The sequence below is a fragment of the Lytechinus pictus genome, chromosome 18 (assembly GCF_037042905.1).
Source record: "Lytechinus pictus isolate F3 Inbred chromosome 18, Lp3.0, whole genome shotgun sequence".
Taxonomy (NCBI): Eukaryota; Metazoa; Echinodermata; class Echinoidea; order Temnopleuroida; family Toxopneustidae; genus Lytechinus; species Lytechinus pictus.
In genome coordinates, this window is record NC_087262.1 from 26,201,941 (window position 1) to 26,207,993 (window position 6,053).

A 6,053-nucleotide genomic window follows, 5' to 3' on the forward strand; every position below is an offset into this window, starting at 1 on the left:
GTTACCGTGAAAATGCCCATCATGAGAATTTGTTCCAAAGAGGTCATTATTTTTTAACATTCGCAGATCGGTACTACGGTGCATCTAAAAAAATATACACTTTTGAAATGGCTGCCAAATAAAAAAATATGTCACTTTGGGGGAAAAGATATGTCAGTTTTAGAGAGCCAAATCCTTTGGAACTTGCAAAGTTAAGGGCATTGTGATAAATTAATTACCAAATTTGACCAGATTTGGTTGTTTAAGCAAATTTCATAAATTAGTAAATTGGACTTTAATGCATGAGTGAACACAAATTTCACTTTTTTGGCAGCATTTGAATTTTATCATGTGTATCTCAGCAATGTGTTCATGGGAGTCGGGAAAATAGGGGGTGAGATACATGTAGGACTTAAATGGGAGAAAAAGGTTGATGGAATAAGGGTCAACGGAACATTTAGCCCCCTCCCCCTCCCTCCCCTCCTGTTGAGAGACTGATTGCTATTGTCATGTACACGTGAAGTCCAGAGCAGAATGTTGATTTAATGATAAATTCTGAATTGGGGCATCAACTTTTTCCTATCAATCATTTAATCAACAATTTATCAATAAATCAACTCATTCAATGTGCAATGTGATCAATCAAACATTCATGTTTTTTTTAAATAAATTATTTCATAAATAATCATTTAGTCAATTTCTTGGTGATCATTCAATGAAAAAGAAATTACCATCAGCCACCAGTCACTTGGCAGTTAAAGGGGAATCCAACCCAAATAAAAACTTGTTTTTATAAGGAAAAGAAAAATCAGACAAGTTGATAGGTGAAAGTTTGAACAATATTGGACAAACAACAAGAAAGTTATAAATTTTTAAAAGTTGTAAATATTGGTAATCACTATACCCATGGAGACTTCAAATTGGCCGCATATGGGATGGCATAGTGATGTAAGGCAAGGACTACTCTTCCATGTACTCCAATACATATTATGGCTAAAATGTCATTTTTCCCAAAAGTTTTATTTCAAATTATATTTTTCTTTCATGAGGACATAAAACAATATACTACCTGTGTTATATTTACATTCCTGCCCCAGGGGAATTGGTACTTAGGAGAAAACCACAAATCCCTGATAATAAAGTACATGGCCTATGGGAAAGTTGTCCTTGCCCCTTGTCATAATTTACTTACCCAGTTGCCAATTTGAAATCTGCATAGTATTAGTGATCTCAATTTTAAAGCAGCTATAACTTTCTTATTGCTTGCCCGATTTCTTTCAAACTTTCACCATTCTGTTTAATTTATTTTTCTCCTTCCCAACACAACATTTTATGGCCAAGGCTGGATTCCCCTTTAAGTTTTGAATAGGCTACAATCCAGGAAGTGTGAGAGAGAGAGAGAGAGAGGGAGGGGGAGAGATGGAGCCTGGGAAATAGAGGTGGAGGGGGGGGGGGTACATGTACATATGACTTTTAATTTGTAAAAGGACAAAAAGAAGACTGCCCTTTAGACCAAGTCTTACATATCTCACCCTCTTGCTTGTAACAGGTACCATCACATTACTGTGACTCACGAACACACCTCTGAGGTCCACAAGATAAATATGCTACCCTAAAATTACAATTCCTGTTCACTCATGCAATAAATTTCAATTTAGTAATTCATGAAATTTGCCTAAGAAACCAAAGCTTATCTCATTCATTAATGTAGCATAAGACCCTTAGCATTGCAAGTTCCAAAGGACTAACCCAATAAAAAACTGTACTCAGGCTAAATCCTGTCCAGCCTGGCCGAGCTTAGTCTCTCAGGAGGAGAGAAGGGAGGGAGTGGTAGAGATGAAGGGAGGGGTTGCCAAATGTTCTGTTGACCTTTACACATCAACGTACTTCACCTACTTAAGTCCTATCTTACCCCCTATTCTCCTGACTCTCATGAACACATTGCTGAGATCCACATGATTGCAGTTTATGAACACTCATGTATTTAATAACGCATGAAATCTTCTCAAATAATAAACTGATCACAATTGAGCTTTAATTCATCACAAAACCCTCAACTTTGCAAGTTCCCCCCCAAAAAAAACCTGAAAGAAATTGGAAGGCTAATTCCGGCCCAGCCTAATTTCCATACCCTTTAGTCCGGGTTATAATTGAGCAAGGTGCCACACGGAAAAGGAGAAATTTTCATACAGTGCTTCTAGACCAGTTTTTTACGCTGAATATGAATATATGAGGTAACCAGGCTGTATCCTGAAAATTAACCCGTGAGGGCGCTTTTTTCAAAATGGCCGCCAAATTTTCAGAACATTTGAATTTTCGTACATAGATTTTGACATACACATTCCATTGCCACAAAATTAGTGTCATTTGAAAGACAAATAAATTCCCTACAATTTGGTACTATTTATAGGTGATAAGTAGGTCATTTGGCTGAGATTTTTAGTAGAAAACTGCATTTTTTGTCATTTTTTCCCAAAAATTGTAAATTTTGCAAATACATGATTTTACATAATTCTAAGAAAAATGAATCAATCACCTTGAAATGTTCCAGAAAACTTTATTGATATACTATTATCATGTGGATGAAATTCCAACTCTGTATCAGTCTTTTTATCAAATTTATAAGGCATCAAACTTGAATACTTCAATTTCAGAAATGTCGCTTTTTGTATGCATTTCCATAGACTAATACGTATAACATGTACATGTATGATATGTATAATGTATAGTTTAATAAAATTTGAATGCAATTATCTCCGCTTTTTAACCACTTGGAGAGTTAAGAGTATAGGCTTTTTTCTATAGCTACATAAAATAAAATGTTGGCACAAATGAGGCCTAACACTATCATGGGGTGGGGGTGTCAAAGCCCCCCCCCCCACCCCCTTTGGCTATATCATATTGTTGTATATTGCCCCTTTATTGGAAAATCACTATTTTTTTAAGCACCCATTGAGGCAAAAGGCATTTATGCTATACAGTACAGCCACTTTAATTACTTTGAAACCACTTGGAGAGGAAAAGAGTAAGCTTTGTCATGTTTGTTCTACCAGCTACATAAAAAGAAGTGACACGTACATCGAAGCCAACCCCTCTCGGGGGGGGGGGGGGGGGGCGCTGGGGAAATCACCCCTCCCCCTTTTGCTTATTGCCAATTTATTTGGAAATTCACCATTTTGGACCCAACATTGAGGCAAAAGAGTGTTTGTGCTTTAAGTATTTTATTGATTTGAGAGAGTAGAGTTCGTTCTACCAGCTATATGAATAAGCGCTAGCACATCGAACCCTAGCCCTCTCAGGGGCTGTCTAAGTCACCCCCTCCTCTATATCATGTATATTGCCTATTTATTGGATATTTCACCATTTTGGATCACCCATTGTGGTATCAGGGCGTTTCTATATCATACAGCCAATTTTATTTTCTTGCAGTTACTTGGAGAGAAAAGCGTAGGCTTTGCTCTATCAGCTACATATTATTAAGAAACGCTGGCACATCGAAACCTATCCCTCTCAGGGGCTGTCTAAGTCGACCCCTCCCCCTCTATTATCATGTATATTGCCTATTTACTGGAAATTACACCATTTTGAATCACCCATTGAGGCAAAAGTGCGTTTGTACTATATAGTACAGCCAATTTCATTGCCTTGCAATGACTTGGAGAAGAAAGAGTAGGCTTTGCTCTATCAGCTGCATATAAACAAGTGCTGGCAAAGAAAAGCCTACCCCCTCCGGGATGCTGTTGAAATCACCCCATCCCTTTTGCATTATAGCATATTTATTGAAAAATTCACCATTTTGAAGCCCCCATTTAGGCAAAAAGGCGTTTCTGATATATAGTTCTGCCATTTTAACATGCCTTGAAATCATTTAGGGAGGAAAGAATAGGTTTTTCTTTATCAGCCACATATAAAGAAGTGCTGGCAAAGCCTACCCCCTCCGGGAGGCTGTTGAATCACCCCATCCCTTTTGCATTATTGCCTATTTATTGGAAAATTCACCATTTTGGAGCCCCCATTTAGGCAGAAAGTAATTTCTGATTATGTTTCTGCCTTTTTTCACCCTTGAAAACACTTGGAGAGAAAAAGATTAGGCTTTGCTTTAACAGCTACATATAAAGACATGCTCGCAAATAATAGTCTATCCCCATCAGAGGGCTGTTGAAATCACCCCATCCCTTTTTCATTATTGCTTATTTATTGGAAAATTTACCATTTTGGAGCCCCCGTTGAGGCAAAAAGGCGGTTCTGATATATAGTTCTGCCACTATAACCGCCTTGAAACTACTTGGAGAGGAAAGAGTAGGCTTTCCTCTCACAGCTACATATAAAGAAGTGGCTCTACTATATACCAGAAACACTTTTTTGCCTCAATGGGGGCTCCAAAATGGCGAGTTTTCCAATGAATTGGCAAAAATCTTAAAAAGGTGGGGTAACATCTATAGTCCCCTGAAGTGGGTCAGGCAGCAATTCGTTATATATAGCTGAAAGAGGGGAACCTACTCTTTCCTCTCCAAGTGGTTTCAAGAAAATGAAATAGGGTGTTTTATATATACAGCAGAAGTGCATATCGCCTCAATGGGGGCTCAAAAATTGTGAATTTTCAAATAATTAGGCAATAATGCAAGAGGGGTGGGGTGATTTGACAGCCACCCAGATGGGTAAGCTTCAATGTGCCAGCACTTCTTTATACAGCAAAACATATTCTTTCCTCCTTAATTGGTTTCAAGGCAGTAAAAGTGGCAGAACTATATATCAGAGATGCCTTTTTACCTCAATGGGGGCTCAAAAATTGTGAATTTCCAATAAATAGGCAATAACGCAAAGGGTGAGGGGGGTGATTTCGACAGCCCCCAGAAGGGGGTAGACTTTTATTTGCCAGCACAAAATTATGTAGCTGATAGAGCAAAGCCTATTCTTTCCTCTCTAAGTGGTTTCAAGGCAATAAAAGTGGCAGAATTATATATCAGAGACGCCTTTTTGCTTCAATGGGGGCTCCAAAATGGCGACATTTCAACAAATAGCCAAATACCGAATATTAGTGGGTAACTTCTACAGCCGCCAGAAGGAGATAGGCTTCAATTTGCCAACACTTCTTTATACACTGTTGGTCATAAAGGTGGAATAAAATATTTTTGAATAAAAATCGAAAGTTTTGTTGGTATTTGAAAGGCTACGCGTAGACAAAATGGTAATTGAGTGATTACATAATGTTTCCCCATTACACAGGTGACATTCTAACATGAGAAATTTGGATTACGTAATAAATTCTTTTGTTGTAGACTATAAAAGCCTATGCATATGATATTCTGTCCCTTTTCCTGATTAAGCACTGTGTATAAGAAGGTTGCATTTTTTCGAATTCCTTGTACCGTTTGAAATAAAAATCGGTAGAGACGTTCCCTGGACTATGCCTGGTCCAAAGGCAATAGCAACACGCGAGAGAGTGGTAGCACTGCGACAGGAGGGCTACAAGCAGACTGATATCGCGGAAGTCCTAGGGATAACACAGAGTGCAGTCTCTAGGATCCTGAAACGTCAACGTGAGGCGGGGAATGTGCGGCCACGGAAATCTCCAGGACGTCCCAGATTGACCACAAGAAGAGATGATCGCCAACTGTTGAATTTCAGCCGCAGAAACCGGAAATTGCCCACGAGCTGTCTTCGTCGCTTGTGGAGGAGATATCATGGGATCAACGTTTCCCGGTCAACCGTTAATCGCAGATTGCTCCAACATGGTTACCGAGCACGACGGTTGACCAAATGTCCACGCCTGTCAGTTCGCCACAGAATAGCTCGTCTGCTTTGAGCTAGGGAGCACAGAAGGCTTCATCCAGGACATTGCCAACATGTGGTCTTCACGGACGAGAGCCGGTTCATCCTTGACCGAAAGGATGGGAGACAACGAGTTCGTCGATTAGCCGGGGGAAACCTTCGCGATGAATATATCCACGAGATGACTCAAGGCGGAGGCGGCTCAGTGATGATATGGGCCGGCATCCATTATGGAGGGAAAACGCCACTGGTGGTTCCGGATGGAAACGTCAACGCCGACGCCTACAGGGATATCTTGGAGT